At 35.0% G+C, this 18,520-nt stretch overlaps 1 protein-coding gene across 1 annotated transcript in view; it reads right to left on the bottom strand.

Annotated features, from left to right (window-relative positions):
* Positions 1-17,038, bottom strand: part of LOC129945751 (brefeldin A-inhibited guanine nucleotide-exchange protein 3) — a 40,743-nt gene extending 23,705 nt beyond the window's left edge. Inside the window, exon 1 of the mRNA XM_056055652.1 lies at positions 16,701-17,038. The gene's annotated coding sequence lies outside the window, so the exon portion shown is untranslated. The remainder of the gene's footprint in view (positions 1-16,700) is intronic.
* Between the last annotated feature and the right edge of the window lie 1,482 nt (positions 17,039-18,520).

Genomic DNA, 18,520 nt, shown 5'->3' with positions numbered 1-18,520 from the left:
TACATTCGCTTGCCGAGGTCAACATGGTTATGGAGAACCTGTAGAGATATTGACTTTAAATAAATTTTGTTAAATATATTATAATGCAGAAAGAACTCTCAAAAAATTGAGTTTACGGTTTTTAGCAGAACCAGTAACGCTTACTTACTTACTTACTTAAGGTGGCGCTACAGTCCTGTGTGAACTAGGGCCTCACCCAACAAACTTCTCCATCTTTCCTTAGCTAGATGTCTTCAGTTTCGCGCTCCAAGTTGGGTGAGGTCACCTTCCACTTGTGCGCGCCACCTGATCCGCGGTCTTCCTCTACTGCGCTGTCCTGTGGGTGCGGATTCGAAGACTTTCCGGCCGGAGCATTGGTTTCCATGCGCTCTACGTGACCCAGCCATCTTAGTCGTTGAACCCTTCTGGCTAAGTCTACGTCGCTGTACAGCCCGTACAGTTCGTCGTTCCATCTTCTCCTCCACTCCCCTTCGTTGCATACGGGACCGTAGATCACACGAAGAACTTTTCTCTCGAAGCGACCCAAGGTGCTTTCATCCGCTTTTGTCATGGTCCATGCTTTTGAACCGTATAGCAGGACGGGGATGATAAGGGTCTTATATAGCAACACTTTGGTCCCTCGAGAGAGGACATTACCACTCAATTGCTTTCTTAGTCCAAAGAAACAGCGGTTAGCAAGAGTTATTTTGCGTTTGATCTCAGCGATGGTGTTATTTTCTGCGTTTACAGCGGAGAATAGGTAGACGAAGTCCTTGACTACCTCAAAGTTACGTCTGTCGATTGTGACGTTTTGACCAAAACGTCGGTGTTGTATGTCCTTTCTAGACGACAGCATGAACTTTGTTTTGGCTTCATTAACCGTTAGACCCATTTTTGCCGCCTCTTCCTCAATACTCACAAAAGCCCCATTGACATCTCGCTGAGTTCTTCCGATTATGTCAATGTCATCAGCAAATGCAAGTAATTGGACAGACTTTTGAAAGATAGTGCCACTAGTGTTGACGTGTGAGGTCTGCAATTTTCTTTCAAGCACGATGTTAAAAAAATCGCATGACAGCGCATCACCATGTCTAAAACCTTTTTTGACATTGAAAGGTTCTGTTAAGTTGTTTCCAACCTTTATGGAGCAGATTGAATTCTCCATGGTCATCCTGTAGAATGCCAAAACTAGACATGGCTCTATATGGCTCGTCCCTGTAGAAGCTGTCATATGTGGCCTTGAAATCGATTAAAAGATGGTGGGTGTCAATTTGGTGTTCTTGGGGTTTTTCCAGAATCTGCCGTGATGTGAATATTTGATCAACGGTGGACTTTCCTGGTCTAAACCACACTGATAAGGTTGTTGACGATGGGCTTTAGACATTCACATATTACGGCAGTGAAGATTTTATATAGGCGATGTTAAGAAGACTGATTGCTCTATAGTTGGTGCAGCTTAGAGGGTCTCCTTTTTTCAGGATCGGGCAAACAATACTGAGGTTCCATTCATTGGGCATGCTTTCTTCCGACCATATCTTACAGATAAGTTGGTGCGCATGCTCCTAATTACTTCATCTCCAGCTGCTTTAAAGAGCTCGGCATTCAAGCCATCCGCTCCGTTATTAGACTTCAACTTAGATATGGTAATCTTTACTTCGTCTAAGTCGGTATATTGAATGGATCATCCTGCCTGACAGAGGAATTCAGTTCTTCTTCGCCGTTATACAGTCTGCAGAAGTGGTCCTTCCATATCCTCAGCATTGACTGCGGCTCCACTTTCGTCTTTGCAGCCTTCGGTTCTAGGTTTATGTACCTGTGAATTTCGTTTCACCTGCTCATAAAACTTTCGAAACCATTAACGCTAGCGACTTGAAAAATTTTGAAAAAAAAATAACTAATGGTTTTTTGTTTTATATTCAAAATAACTTCATGTATCAAAGAATAACGTTTTTGATACCTGGTAAAATTTTGAGAAAAATCGAATTGACAATGTTTTTGCAAAAAAAAAATAAAGCGTTGTTAAAAAATTATTTTCCAATCAAATATCTTTTCAAAAAATAAAGAAAATTAATTTCATCTTATAAAAAATATTTTGTTCGGTGTTCAGCAGTTTTTATAAAAAATTCGGCATCATAAACAAAAATGAGAGTCTCACTTGAGCCCAAACATGTCGTTAATAGACAGGATGAACAGAAAAGGTCCAAAACCGTGAGGTGGTATCCAACTTTGTTTTGCCCAAAATGAAAGAGCTTGACTTTGCATGACATGTGATTTCAACAAGACGGTGCCACAATCCACATCGCAAGCGCAATAATGGATTAATTGAAAGGCGAGTTCGGTGAACATTTTATTTCACGTTCCGGACCGCCCTAGATCGGGTGATTTAACACCTGTAGTCTATTTTTTGTGGAGCTATGTTAAAGCTCATGTCTTTACGCCCGCTTCAATTTAAGTATTGGAAGACAACATTGACAACATTTATTCGTGAGATATCGGCCAGAATTGGACTAAGCAGATGAATCGTTTGAGGCGCAGTCAAGGTCAATATTTGCATGAAATAATCTTTAAACATTAAATAATTTGGACCGTACTATCGATTCAAATAAAGATTTCATGTATTTTTTTGTTTAACTTTTCTATAGCTTATCAAAAATCACCCTGTATATGTATGTATAATGCTGCAACGTAACCGTGACATCGGCATACCTTTTTTTTCTAAATGAAATAAATATACATTGCTTTCTCTTGTAAAATATTCGTTTCAATTCGTTCGTTTTAAATAATCCACGCATTGTAAAACACAAATAACAATTTACAAATTCAATTGAATACTAGAAATAACAATTTCAGTGTTAAAAAATAAAGTCTCCTTAAATCCAATGAAGCTTACTTACAAACCCTACCTTTACCTTTTTCCATTACCAAAATAATCTATCTTATCTTTACATTTTATAAAATAGTCTCCACTATGAAATTGTAAGTTGAAAGTTTCTTAAGATTCAATTACTATAAAGGAATGTTAAAATGGATCTGCAGAAATACAGTTTAATATATACCCATAAAGATTTAAGAGAAACAGAAAAGGAAATTGTATTTGACCATTTTTATTTAATATAAATAAATGTGCACAAAATATAAAACAACATTAAACCCACGAGGGGTTTGTGTGCGATACACGCAGGTACTTTTACTCTTAAAATAAATTCACCAACAAAACCCATTAAATGTAAGGAAAGTATTAAATAAATAACAGGATTATCTTCATTTATATTTATATATGTAGTACATGTATATTTATTCTCTTGAGAATGATTTCCATGAGGGTTAATCTTCAAAAGTTAATCGTTCAAACTCCATCAATTACATGCGGAAGACCAAGTATGTAATTATATTTTATTCATTTGGATTCAAGTAGGTTTTCCTTTTTGCGGGTTAAATTCAATGTTTTTTTTTTTTTGTAAAAAATGTTCAACAGAGATATTTCAAATACATAAATTAAAGGTCTTGAAATATAAACACAATTGCAACCAATTTGTATTATTGTTTGAAATCCCTTTTTTTGGAATTATAAAAGGATGAAATATCCAAAGCATAAACTTATTTCTTATCAATATTATTTGTAACCAGGCCAACGTAAGGTTTTGAAAATCAATTTTATATTTTCCATGAAATATAAAATTGTAGCTGGAAGCTATATAAATGATCCATATTATGTCCATGTATAATCAACTTTAAAGATTAAATTTAAAATACGAAAAAGATACTTTTTAAAATTAATTTTCAAATTCAAGCTCAAAATGGGATATTTTTACTTGCGATTACGGTTACTTCAAGAAGATAGATGGGTTTAGATTTGTGAAACATAAAATAAACTGAACTAAACGTAGGAAAGATAATACTTGTGATATATGTATGTAATAAAGCTTTGCTAAAGGAATCGAAGTTTTTAAATGGTGATACAAATGTATCTAAAGATATAAAACTTACAATCCCACAACCTGCATTGCATCATATTTTTAAAATGTTTGTATATTGCTTTAAGGCAGAATTTTGAAGATATAAACTGCAAGAGGTACATGAAACATGGTATTATTTGATATCTGAAGGCAATTTTTTTTTTCAGAATTATAATGATGAATGTAGATATAGAGACTGCAAAATACACAACAGCCTAAAGCTTTAATGTTCACAAATGAGAATGCTTTATGCAGTTATTTCATTTATCAACGATTGTGAAGTTTCCCAAGTGCATTTTTATACTCTGATTTAAGATTGTTACAAATTAAAGGGTGCATTAAATAGATTTTTAGTCGGAAACAAATGTTTACCAATTTTAATAACATTTCTTAAATTTTTACAAATTTGATGAATGAAATTTGAGAGATATCAAATTTGCGTACTATTTTTTGTAGATTTTATTTTTTGTATGAAAAAACGGACTGTTGGATTATTATAAAAAAAGTTTGAAGACAATACTTTATATTTGTCTCGAAAGTAAATTTGTACCAAGTTTTAGTATTAGGTTTATATTTTTTTAATTTAAAAATTGTTTTATATTTAACTTTTTTTATCTTTTCTGGTTGTTGAGCTATGGACGACGAAAAAAACGTAGTGAACGTATGGACTTAGGGACGTTATTGAAAATTTTGACATTTCTCAACGTTTCAAGGTGCCTAGAGTCTAAATAAAAGATTTTTAGAGATTTTTGTCTTTTGTGTTAACGTGTACGTCCGTACGTTCGTCGTCTATAGAAAAAATAGAAGACATATTGACTTCAAATAAATTTTCTCATACAGATAAAAATGCAGAAAGGACACTCAAGAATATTGAGTGGGTGGTTTTTTACCATAGAAATTAAAAGCAATATGTAGGTTAAACCTAACTATCCCACGAACCAATAACGCTAGCGACTTAAATTAAATTTAAAGTTGTATTCTTGTGAATTATAAACTGTGTTCTGGAATTTTGAGAAAACAAATCAAATATCGATTTTTTTTATAAATCAACCATCTGATACAATTTTAAGAAAATCGAATGGACAGTTTTCTTACAAAAAATTAAACCTTAAGAAAAACCTACCAAACTAATTTAATTTTTTTTAAATTTAACAGTAATTTTTTTCATACAAATTAAGATCTACAAAAAAATACTACACAAAATTGGTAAAAAAATTTTCGATTATCGATATCTCGTGAATGAATAAAGTCAAATTGTGTTGTTAACGTAATTTAATAGAAAAATCAAATCTGTATTTTTGTATGTAGCAAATAAAAACTTCTAAAAAATGCTACTAAAATTGATAAAAACTGGAATTGCACTCATAATATTGGTAACTAAAATAGTTCTAGGAATCAAGCTTATTTTTTAGTAGGCAAAATAATCTTATTAACGTTTGGTTAATGTTTTTGAAAAATTTAATTTAAAACTTTTTTAACAAAACATGAAAATCTACACAAACAACAACTTCATTGCATATAAAATGTTGTTATTAATATTTTGTTAAACTTTTAGACAAATCGACAGACGTTCACGCGTGGGAACATATGGGTCGCATCCCACCCTCTTTTTTTATAGTATTTCTTGACGTTTTAAAGCCCCTGCATTTGAAATTTAACGTTATACGGACTTACATACATTATTTCGTTCACCATATTTAAAGAACGAGATATTGAAAAATGACAATATCAAAATTAGAAGAATGGGCTTTCAAAAAAAATCCATGACTGTTTTCTTTTTAATATCACAATCAAAAAAAATCAAACTGAAAGATTTGGTTTTTCACAAATATCTCGTTAAAGAACTAAGGTAGGCAACGGCCTGGTCACTGATAAAGCTTAGGTTCTCATCGATCACCGAAATCAAACATCAGTGAGTGGTTAGTAGAAAGATGGGGGACCGTCTCGAAACCTACTGCGTGCTGTTGTCATGTGTTCTTTCTTTCTGTTGTTCTTTCTCTTCTGTCCTTAATGTCTTATGTTTTTATCACCTTACATAGTCTAGTCAAGGTGCTGTGTTCTCTACTCTGTACAACTAAGGTACTAAGGTATTAAGTTAAATTAAATTTTACATAACACATTTTACCTCTATACATAAAAGATATTAATTAAAAAAATTAAATGATTTTTTTTTTAATAAATAACACCACTTAAATAAATATTGTTTTTTAACTGGCCCTTTTTCCCACCATGGCCTCGCCATATGCATTAGGAATGACGTTGCTTATCAGCTTTTACCACAATATGGTCTTTGGACCAATTCTTTTTCTAATTAATCATGCACTATTTCTTCCTTAATCGAAGCCCTAATTTAGACAGAGTATCAACTTCTGGTGAATTTCATGCTTTTTTCTTATTCCATTCAAAGAATTGTTTTGTCCTAGTCTCGCACTTAAATCGTTGATGATCGATTTCAATGTGCACAATTTTTCGTGGCTTTACAATTCGGCCCAGACGACACCTAAAGGAGTGTGTGCTGAGATCTTCGCTGATTTGAAGCACCTTACTCAGCTTGTCAACGAACCCACTCAAATATCGGACGTGGTAGGTCGAGCAGAAAAGACTCTTGACTTGGTGAGTAAACTATTAGTGTTAATCTTCTCTAGGGGCATGCTACCAGTGTGTTATATCAGCAAATTTCTTGTATCAAAACTCTTCAGTTAAAGAAAGAGCTTCTAAGAGAACTGTTTGGCAATGCCACTGGAAAGGTCTCAATAATTACTTCAGGATTTTTTACTAGTCACTATATGCTTTCTCGATAGTGATTTCGATGCCAGCGCTGCTATTATCACAAGTCTGATTCTCTTCGGAATGAGACCTTTTATCCCGAACAAGGTTAAGAGCATCAGACCTAAGGAAAACGCATGGTTTGATTGGAGCTGTAAAGAGGTTATTAGGTTTAAGGGGGTAAATTTCCGTTGTTTTAAAGTCGATTGAACTGTGGAAAACCGGAATAAAGTGAAACAAGCCAGGAAGGCCATATTCGACGGACCAAATTTTTACATGACCAAAAATGACGGCAAAAAATACTGCAAGTCTCAAAGGAAGTCAAAATTGTTTGTCATTCGTAAAAAACAAGAGGAATTCTTTTCCTTCCTCTGTTCCCACGCTCGTTGTCAATGATACTCCATTTGTTAGCTCTCTCGAGAAAGCTAATCGATTTGCAACGCTGGCAGTGAGTGTTGCGTTAGTGATTCTATAGGGCCAATCTTTTTTCGCACTACGGTGAGAGTCGTAAAAGATCTTTAAAAACATAAATCTACTGGTCCGGATGGTATCCCTACTATTGTTCTGAAGAGGTGTTCTTCAACGCTGGCAAAACCACTGCGTAAACTTTTTCATCTGTCCTACTTCTCAGGTCTCGTTCTGAGTGGATGGAAAACCGTATTTGTCCAGCCTATTCGCAAAAAAGGCGAATGTTCCTCATCGTTTAATTACCGACCGATTGCACTTACGTGCCCTTTTTCCAAGGCCATGGAAACGCTGATTAATTATCAGCTCAAGAAATATCTCGAAGATCGAAAGCTTCTCAATGACCGACAATACGGCTTTGGTAGCAATAGGTCCACTGGTGATCTCATAATTCATCTCACTGAACAGCGGAGCAAATCTTTACATCGTTTTGGAGAAAGTAAGATTATTGCACTTGATATTTCAAAAGCATTTGATAGAATTTGGTATCAGGCTTTCTTGTTGAAAACGCGAGCTTTCGGTTTTCATGAATCCTTCTTTCATTGAAATAGTAATTACCTTTCAAAACGTTTAATACAAGTTGTATTGGATGGGTTTGAGTCTGAAAACTACAAAATAAATGTTGGTGTGCCTCAGGGCTCTGTTCTATCTCCAACACTCTTTCTTATTTTCATGATCACCTGTCTGCAAGTTCTAATCCAAATTAAACTCCAACTTAAACATCATTATACAATGGAGAATAAAAAACCGTGGAATTTAATGCGTCTCCTGTTTGTAAACAGCTGAAAGTTGTTATTGTTTTTATAGCATAATAATAATAATTATAATAATAATTTATAGCAGGATAATCTACCCGCCACGAGACTGAACGCAGCCGTTATGACACTTTAAATGGCAACCGATGTGTCAAATGCAAGTGCTACTAACTTTAGAATCACTAAACCAAATCACCAAACATAAATTTAATAAAACTAAACTCTTACGTTGAATAATTGAAAACTGTTAAAAATCTGTCTTGAATTTAAATTAAAAGTCCAACAAACTGATGCATTTTTGATTTTTGAATGAATTAAAAAAGCAGATTTAAACAACTGTTGTAATATAAATACTTTCAAAAATAATGACAATTTAAACTCTTTTTTAGACAACAGCTACCTAGACAAGTTCGTAGCTGTGCAAGAAGATATCTTTGTCTGGTAAGGAAAAAAAACTACTTAAAATGCAAAAGATTTAACTGAATTTCTAATTACGCAGTTAGTTTGTCACTTTATCTCCAAAATGAAAATACCTCTCACTATATTTTAAACAAAAAATACAATCAAGTCTGCTCAACCCAGTCGTGCATTTTATTTTCTATCTATTGTGTCCTTTATCAAAAAGAATAAAGTGTCTGAAACTTTTTGCTTCAAGTTAAAAAAAAATAATCCATTGACTCTTTGTGAACCCTTGCTTCCTTTTATGACAGAACAGTATATTTTAAAGAAGGGAGAATCCCTTTGGGGGGAATTGAGTGGGTATACATTGAACAATCGTTTTCTTTATCGAAGTTTGTTTTTCTTTTATGAACATTTTATCACGTAGAGTATGTGTATGATAGCAAATGTTTGAATTGATACTCAAATTTATGACAAAATCGAAAATAAGTTGAAGATTCCGGTTCATTATTATAGTATGAGGAGTAATATCTGCTAAGGGACAATATAGTCTGCGACTATAGAATATTTTAGAAGACCGTAATATATTAGCAGATTAGCACTCTTTCTCCGGTGATTGATTTATTTTTAAAACTGAATTAACGAACCATGAACTTAGGGGATTGATCCCCCTAATAATACAGTGTCCAGTGAAGTTCGGAATTATTATCGAACAAAAAATGGGTAACACAGACTATTGAGTAAACATCTTTTAAATAAATGGTAATGTATTTTGAAAAAAGTCTCAATAGGATCATCAGTACAAGGGACGAGCAACAATTTTACGACTTTTATTAAAAATGTAGTCCTTTTTTATATTCTTTATGTTTGTATGTTTCAATAATGAGGAGTATTGGTCGTTGATAAAATTTATTTTTTATGGAAATAAATTATAAAAATGAGGATTTGTTCAGACATTTCACTAAATTTGTGTCGGAATTTAATGTATCAATATTTTTGGTTCTACAAGTTGTAAGCTCTTTTTTTATAGGTTAAGTTATCATTTTTTTAATATTTGGACATTAAATTAAAATGAAAATTAAGTTAAAATTAACATTAAAATACGTAACAACAATATTTTTTTGAAATATTCTATCTGGGGATTTAAAGATATTTCATCTGAAATTAGAATCTACAAAAAGAAGGAGAGACATTAATACATTTTCCCAAAAAAGCTGAAAAGTTCATTTATAATCTTCAAGACATAGTCCAGGTGGGAACATGAATTTTTAATATGTTGTTTATTTAAAATGAGCGCATCATGACCATACGGATCAAGGCTAAATTCGGCAACATTATAGACTGATATGCGCGCATGCCCCCACTAGCAGTGCCCTAGCTATGATATTAAAATAGTCCTGAGCGATTTTAATGCCAAGCTAGGAAGGGAAGACATCTTTGGTGGAATAATCAGGAAGAATAGTCTGCACGACAACACTTCCGACAACGGATTCAGGCTCATAGATTTTGCTGCGGGGCAAATCGTCATGGTAGCCAGTACGAGTTTTCCACACCTTAACATCCACAAAGGAATTTGGACTTCTCCAGATCAATCTACCGTCAACCAGATTGCCCATATTGCGATCGACGCTAGACACGCTTCCAGCATTATGGATGTACGAACTTTCCGAGGAGCTAACATCCACTCGGACCACTACCTCGTTGTAGCCAAGGTAGCACTTCGGATTTCCAGACCCAAAGCAAAACAGGAAGGTTCTGGGAGAAGGTACAACGTCGAACGGCAACAATCGCCAGAGATCGCCAAATGCTTTTCCGACCGAGTTACAAGTAACCTCTCTCGAAGTTCTCTGCCGCCAACACAATGTATCGAAAACCAGTGGCAACATTGCCAAGATGCAATCAGAGAAGCCGCCTCTGATGTGCTGGGTTTCAAACAGCCACCAAAAAGGAACCTCTGGTTTGATGAGGAATGTCGGCAGGCAAATGCAGCCAAACAACAGGCACTCAAAGCGGCGCTGCATAAAAGGACGAGAGCTGCTCATGAGCTCTATGAGCAGAAGAGGCGAGAGGAACGCCGACTTCTCAGAAGGAAAAAGAGAGGGCATGAGAAGCGTGCGATCGAAGATGTTGAGAGGTTTAAAAGCAGGAATGAAGTTCAAAAGTTTTATGAACAGGTGAAACGAAATTCACAGGTACATAAACCTAGAACCGAAGGCTGCAAAGACGAAAGTGGAAACATCATAGTGGAACCGCAGTCAATGCTGAGGATATGGAAGGACCATTTCTGCAGACTGTATAACGGCGACGACGAACTGAATTCCGCTGTCAGGCAGGATGATCCATTCAACATAGACACTGAAAGCCAACAATCCCGTCCTCCCGACTTAGACGAAGTAAAGATTGCCATATCTAAGCTGAAGTCTAATAAAGCCGGTGGAGCGGATGGCTTGAATGCCGAGCTCTTTAAAGCAGCTGGCGATGAATTGGTTAGGAGCATGCACCAACCGAAAGAAAACATGCCCGATGAATGGAACCTCAGTATTGTTTGCCCGATCCTAAAAAAAGGAGACCCTCTAAACTGCACCAATTTTAGAGGAATCAGTCTACTTAACATCGCCTATAAAATCTTCTCTGCCGTAATATGTGAACGTCTTAAGCCCATCGTCAACAACCTAATAGGTCCTTATCAGTGTGGTTTTAAACCAGGAAAGTCCACAGTTGATCAAATATTCACATTACGGCAGATCCTGGAAAAAACCCCAGAACACCAAATCGACACCCACCATCTTTTCATCGATTTCAATACCGCATGTGACAGCATATACAGGGACGAGCTGTAAATAGCCATGTTTAGTTTTAGCATCCCCGCCAAACTAGTCCGTTTGTGCAGGATGACCATTTATAATTCACACTGCTCCATAAAGAGTGGAAACAACATAACAGAACCTTTCGATGTCAAAAAAGGTTTTAGACAAGGTTATGACCTGTCATGTGATTTTTTTAACATCGTACTTAAAAGAATAGTGCAAAGCTCACACGTCAACACTAGAGGCACTATCTTTCAAAAGTCTGTCCAATTACTGGCATATGCTGATGGCATTGACATAATCGGAAGAACTCAGCGTGATGTCAATGGGGCTTTTGTGTGTATTGAGGCAGAGGCGGCAAAAATGGGTTTAACGGTTAATGAAACCAAAACAAAGTACATGCTGTCGTCAAGAAAGGACATACAACACCGATGTTTTGGTCAAAACGTCACAATCGACAGACGTAACTTTGAGGTAGTCAAGTACTTCGTCTACCTAGACTCCGCTGTAAACGCAGAAAACAACACCAGCGCTGAGATCAAACGCAGAATAACTCTTGCTAACCGCTGTTTCTTTGGACTAAGAAAGCAATTGAGTGGTAAGGTCCTCTCTCGAGGGACCAAAGTGTTGCTATATAAGACCCTTATCATCCCCGTCCTGCTATACGGTGCAGAAGCATGGACTATGACAAAAGCGGATGAAAGCACCTTGGGTCGCTTCGAGAGAAAAGTGGAGGAGAAGATGGAATGACGAGCTGTACGGGCTGTACAGCGACGTAGACTTAGCCAGTAGGGTAAAAGTCCAACGACTTAGATGGCTAGGTCACGTAGAGCGCATGGAAACCAATGCTCCGGCCCGGAAAGTCTTCGAATCCGCACCCACAGGACAGCGCAGTAGAGGAAGACCGCGGATCAGGTGGCGCGCACAAGTGGAAGGTGACCTCATCCAACTTGGAGCGCGAAACTGGAGACATCTAGCTAGGGACCGAGCTAGATGAAGAAGTTTGTTGGGTGAGGCCCTAGTTTACACAATACTTTAGCGCCACATTGTCAAACATATGTTTAACACTTTTCAAAAAATTGTACATAAATAACAGTGGTTTTAGAGGCTTGAACGGTTTTTCACCGGCATTTTTTTTTATTTCAGAAACTTTAGCTATATAATTTTCTTTCATTGGGTGAATTGAATTTGTTAGGTCAAAGAATTTATTCAAGTGTCATTTTTACGAATTGTTGGAATGTTGTTAAAATTGGTTAAGAGCGACTGTTGTTTGGAATTATTTATATGCATACATGTCAACAATAACCAAAATTTAATATTTAAATAGTTTTATAACTACAAATTGCAAAATCAACAAAGCTGCTAAGAAATTTTATAATAAGTATTTTTTTTTATTATATAGTTCTAAATGAAAAATTTGTACTGTCAAACTCAAGATTGTGTTGCGATCACGGTTAAAGAGGGCGAACAGTTCTGAGTGAACTGAAGTCAACAAATATCAAGAGTTTGAAATGAGGAAAAAATATCAACAAATCTAAGAAGTCAAACTTTTTGATAAATAATGATTTGAATATTTCAAATGAACAAACTGAACGACCATATTTTGAATCTACAAATTTAAACATTTGCTAGCCAGTGCATCAAGTGCATTTTTAATAAAAATCTAAGTGTTTAGACAAAGTTGAAAGTGGACATCAGAGTGTAAAACATGATCAGTTCATAATTCAGAGCTTTGAACAGGAAAAGAAAAACGTCTAATGAAGCTTATGGGGTAGGAAATGTATTTATATTTTATTGCTTATTTGTAAGCAAACCTATTAAATTTGATAGCACAACACTTTCAACTTCCTACGGTCTTTTTCTTAACTATCATCATAAGCTTAATATACACGATTAGAAGATCTTCTAATATTGTCAAATTTTTAGAAAAGCATTTTAACCAATTTTCTATCAACTATGTAAACACACAATTTTATCTGTGTTTTTAAATAATTAGATATTGGAAGACGTTCTTTTGAAATAATATCATCCAATTTTTACTTGGAAGAATGTTTTTGATAAGGAAACGACAAGAGCTTCCAGATTAGAAGAATTTACAAGTCACCGTTTGGCAAAATAACAAGAAATTATACAAAAAAGTTTAACATTCAAATCAAATTTCTGAAAAAAAAAACGTAAAACTCGAAATCCCTTAAAAACTAGTTTTGTAGTAAAGCTTTGAAGAAACTCAATTACGAGTATATGTATGTTTGTGCGTTAAAGCTGTCCCTAGACACTCAATATTATTGTACAATATTAGATATTGCGAAATAATATTGAGCATCTAGGGATAGTATTGCAAGGTGTATATTTATTGCACAATATATTTCTTCATTGAATTTGGAAATTTGAAGACCTCCGCGAGTGAAACTGAGGTTGAAAGAAGACTTATTTTTGAATGTATCGACGTGTTTACGACTATGCCGGATTTGTGAAATATAAAGACCAAATACTATCTATCGAATTTCAAAAAATCAAAATCAATGACATTTTTGATCATCAAATATTATTGAGACAACTTCAATTTGAAGTCAATCGACCGAACGGTTTGGGCATTTACGAATGCAATACTTGCCATATAATTCCTATAGGAAAAATTACTTTCAAAATGAAGGGAAAGAGAAGCTGATAAACAGCAAGTAATACAGAAATGTAATTCCTTGCGCACCAATTATGGAAAAGAATTTAAACAAAATTCAGGTTCTAAAAAAAAGTTTGGCAGTTGACGTAGTGTTATTTTGACGCGAAACTTGGGGGAACCATTTACGCTGCAAAGCAGCACCTTGTCTACACGACACAAGTTTAAGCTTTCAAATCGTCTGAAACGGATAGCCAATAATATTGTGCAATATTTTGCACAATAATTGGTATTTAGCGTCTAGGGACCGCTAAGACTTTCATAACAGCTGTTGTTGATTTTACATATTCCTCAGCACTTACTCTGAAGACCTATTTCGTTTAATTTTGTGCGTTAAATCGCCATTCCTACAAAATTGGATGCCAACAGCAGCTTTTAGTAAAAAATTGTGGATCATAATCAATTTTAAATTTAAAAATAAGCTGTTATGCACCTCACTGATAACTTCCCATCCAGCCTGTCGATTTGTCTTCCTTAAAAGGTTTGTAGGTTTTCGTGTTTTGTTAAAAAAGTTGTCAGCTTATTTAAAAAATAATAACAATATTTTGCATATAATGAAATACATAGTTTGATTTCGAAATCTATTTTTGTTAAGGAGAATTTAGTCAAAAACCTATTTTCTATATAAACAAATACAAATTGGATGAATACAATTAATTTAAAGTCAATATCTTCTATTGTTAACGAGATATCGAGAACCGAACATCAATTGTTAACAATTTTGCGTACTGTTTTTTGTAGATTTTAAATTTTATGAAAAAAACTGTCTGTTGGATTTTTTGTAAATATTTACTGGGTGTCGAAAACAATATTTTCTGTGGGATAAAATTATTTTGGAGCCAATATTTTTTATATCTTTTTATGAAAATTGGATCTCAGGCTAGGTTGCCTTGAGATCGCCTTTTCTGCCTTGGGCACAAAATTTTACGTATTTCCATCTCACTGAATGCTTTAATTATATTGAATGATCCTACAACATGATAAAGTCAAATTAACTGATATTACAAAAATAATTAAAGTGGACCAAGTTGTTTTTCACTGCTGCTGTTTCCATCAAAATTTCAAAAACAAAACTAAGTACCAAATCATTAACAAACAACTTTTTAAGTATTTCAGTGCGTCTACAAAGAAATCTCTTCACCATTGTATCCTTTAGTAATAGTTAATTAGGTCATTTTGGTGTTAAAACAACTCACCGTAAAATTTTATTTAACAAAAATATTGTTTGTCACTGTACCTCAAAGGATTTTGTTAAACCTCTTGTATTTTAAGTACGTAAGGAAACTTATAGGTACCTCTAAATAAAATTACTCAGGCTTAAATGCAAAAGCTAACATTATTTATAATTTTTGCATCAAGTACTATACTAAAACTCACGAATTTTCTTACCATAAATTTACAAGGCGCGTGTATTAACACCGTTTGATTCTATAATATTTAGTTTCGTTCTTTAAACATATATGACGTTTTTAATACTCGTATATTCAAAAAGTCAACAAACCGCGAAAACAAGTACGTACTTCTTAAGTTTTTCAGCCGTTTCCTCTACGTCGTCGTGTCGTTTTCGAATATATAACATAATTTATGTGTGTCCCGTAACATTCGTTCCTCTATATACTTGAGTTTTGTACCACCTTTTTGGATAATTTTTTTCTTTTTCACTCAACATCCTTGACAAGGACTTTTTTTTAATTTTATGCAGAAAAAACAACCATTCACGGTGAAAACAAACTGACTACTTGTTTTTGTTTTTTGGAAAAGCACAAACGCATTGGATTTCTGTGTGGGTGCACTATTTTAATTACCACATTTTCACTGATGTCCTTAAAAACTAAAAATAAAAGAGAAAAAAAAACAAAAAAGGATTCTTAATGAAAAATATAAGAAGAAACAAAAAGAACGGAATGGAGGACACACATTTACTATTATATGAAAAATCAACTCAACCCCCACATTTTCCCTTCTATAAAATAGATAACCTTTGAATTTTCAGAACTTAAATGCATAAAAGTAACAAAATTTCTATGAAATAAGGACGAACATTTAAATAACGCCCCGTGGATGCCAAGAGTAAGTTATTGTAATAAGCTAACATATGGTAGGTAGTGGTATAGTGTCGCAGATAAAAGAGGAACGCCAACGGCCTTAAAAGGATGTATAAAGATGTGATGTTATATGCTTACTCTATGCATCATCATCAGAGGAATAAAAAGGAATTCTTTGCCCATGACTAGCTGCAACCACCATCCCATAAATAAAGAGCTCTATAGTGTCCTTAAACTGAAAGCTACTCGAGTTCTTGACTTTTTGAAAGGTGTTAAGTATGATTTTTTCTATACAGTTCCTATTCTCCTCACACTCTGGTGGAAAAAACGAGAAGAATGCAACAAATTTCAGCGATCAAAGAGAAGATAATCGTGTCCTTTATTCTTTTAAACAAATCCCCACCAAACCGTACTTCCCGAATCCCGTCTGCTGTCCGCAAGTAAGTGTATTCTGTGAAGTTAAGCGAGCAAAGTACCCCCGGGGATAAAAGAAGATAGACCAAACCAAACCAAGCACCATATAAAAGCGACGACAAATCGATAGTTAATCAACAACATTGTGTAAGGCTGCAAGGATACTTAGGTATATACTTCCTGATAGGAACTCTGATTCATCACTTCCATTCCATCATCATAGCATAGCAGCCATTATTTTACCGTTAGAGAGGTAGGATTTGGACGGTTTTTTATACTTTAATGTATTTGCACTAGGGTCCCTTTCCTTTTATACCTACATATGAAGGTAAACCATGCGAATGACGCATTAGCTCCGCAGGGCTTATATGGCTAGGATATGTGTTAGGCTCAATCAAGCGTTTTAGGTACATCAGGAGTGAAATTTTTGACCTTACCAATTTTTTCCTTCTGTGTTTTATTTTTCTTCTTCCCTTCGAATGTTGCTCCTATTTGGTTTTTGTTTTTTTTTGATGAAGGTGTTACTCTTCAAATTTATTTATCTAACAAATGAAAATAAAATCACTATTTTTCACTTCGCATCAACACCCGTTTGTGGAAAAATCAAAACAACCGAAAAAGGAAGGTTTTTTTGTTGAGGAAAAACTTCAAAACTAAAAAAGAATTTTCTCAGATTCTGATTTTTCGCGAACGACAATCACCGACCACGGCCATATTGTTAGAGAATTTAACTGTATATGCCCGTGACAAATTTTCGATAGAGTCTTTGAGCCAGATAGTCGACATTCGACAACAAACTTGTGGTTTTTCTTTGTTTTGACATTCTTAAAAATGCTGGAAACGGAAGTGCGCAGGTCCTGGAAAAATCAATATGGCAGCTTCAATTGGCAACCGTTGCAGCAGCCATATTGAATTTTGTTGTTTTGTCTTCTTTTTCTTGTAACATGTGGTTTGAGGGTGTTTTTCTCTCACAGATGGAACACAGAGGGGTTGTTTTTAGTTTGTATGGAAATAACAGCTAAATAGAAGGTAGGTACGAGTATTATTAGCACGGTGTTATGGCACGTGTAGTGGGAAGCAGAGACGGAAGCGAGGAGTGTCGAGGGACGCACAGGCATACGTTTACGTATAGCTTCTGTCAAAACATCCTCCTTGTCAGTTTTGTTTATGCTGTTCCGTTTTGAATCTCTAGATTTTGATGACTCTGACTCACTCTTTGGGGCCATTCATGAGGCAGCCACATCAGAGAGGCAGTTTTATGAATGCGCTATATGCTTCTGTGCGCAACGCCACTGTCGCTGTCATTACCACACACTGCCATACAGTTATAGAGCGCCGTGCCATGTCGTGGCGTCAGAAGGGCTCCTAGGTCGGACGGTCGGTCCTTGGTCTTACGTTTTACGTCGCTTTGTGTAGGTATGGTATGCGACTGGAAAGACTCATAGATACGTATACTATGGATTATTAGGGGCTTTAGGGAGAGAATCCGAAAAAATGCCAACAGGTGGTTGTAGTAAAATCGATTTTGACGATATTAAAACCGTCATAAAATATACGTCTTGTTTTTGTTGATACATTAGGTAGTGGGGAGTGGATTGTGGGTGGTTGTTGTAGGGGAGGTAGGTGTTGCGAGTTCGTTTACGTCTGGGTTGCAAGCGACGTATACTCGTCATCACTTCCCTGATGTTGTAGCCGGCGAGCTCAAATTACATCTTGTTTATTTTCTTTTTTTTCCTAACATGGTTTGTCCTTTTTATCATCACCATGATGGTCTTTCAAGCAATAATTTTATGGGAGGTAGGTTTGTAGAGGCGGATAAATATGAATAAAAATGTAGGTACGAAGAAATAGTGAGAAGTTTTGCTTATGGTCTTATTTAAATCTGAATGTGACAATGACTGGAATAATGCATTTTTTTAGATAACTAGATTCATATACCTATGTACATGGTGTTTCCTACATTTCTTTTATATTTAAGTGTATATATGATATTTTGTTTTAGCACTTTTTTTAAAGAACTTTTCTATTTACAATAGAAGACGACAACGTGTGTGGGATGAGGTTGCGCGAAATGCATATAGAAGGGTATTGTTAGTGAAGCTGTTGACCTTTTAAGTATGTACATAAGAAAAGAAACATTTTTTTCAAATCTAAAGAACAAGGACGACAAAGAATTATGTTAAAATAATGCATACATTATAGTATGAGTCGCTTTATATGAAACTGCGTAGTAGAAATGGATTTTTCACTCATGACT

Source organism: Eupeodes corollae, chromosome 2 (assembly GCF_945859685.1).
Source record: "Eupeodes corollae chromosome 2, idEupCoro1.1, whole genome shotgun sequence".
NCBI lineage: Eukaryota > Metazoa > Arthropoda > Insecta > Diptera > Syrphidae > Eupeodes > Eupeodes corollae.
This window is presented reverse-complemented; position numbering and strand designations above follow the sequence as displayed.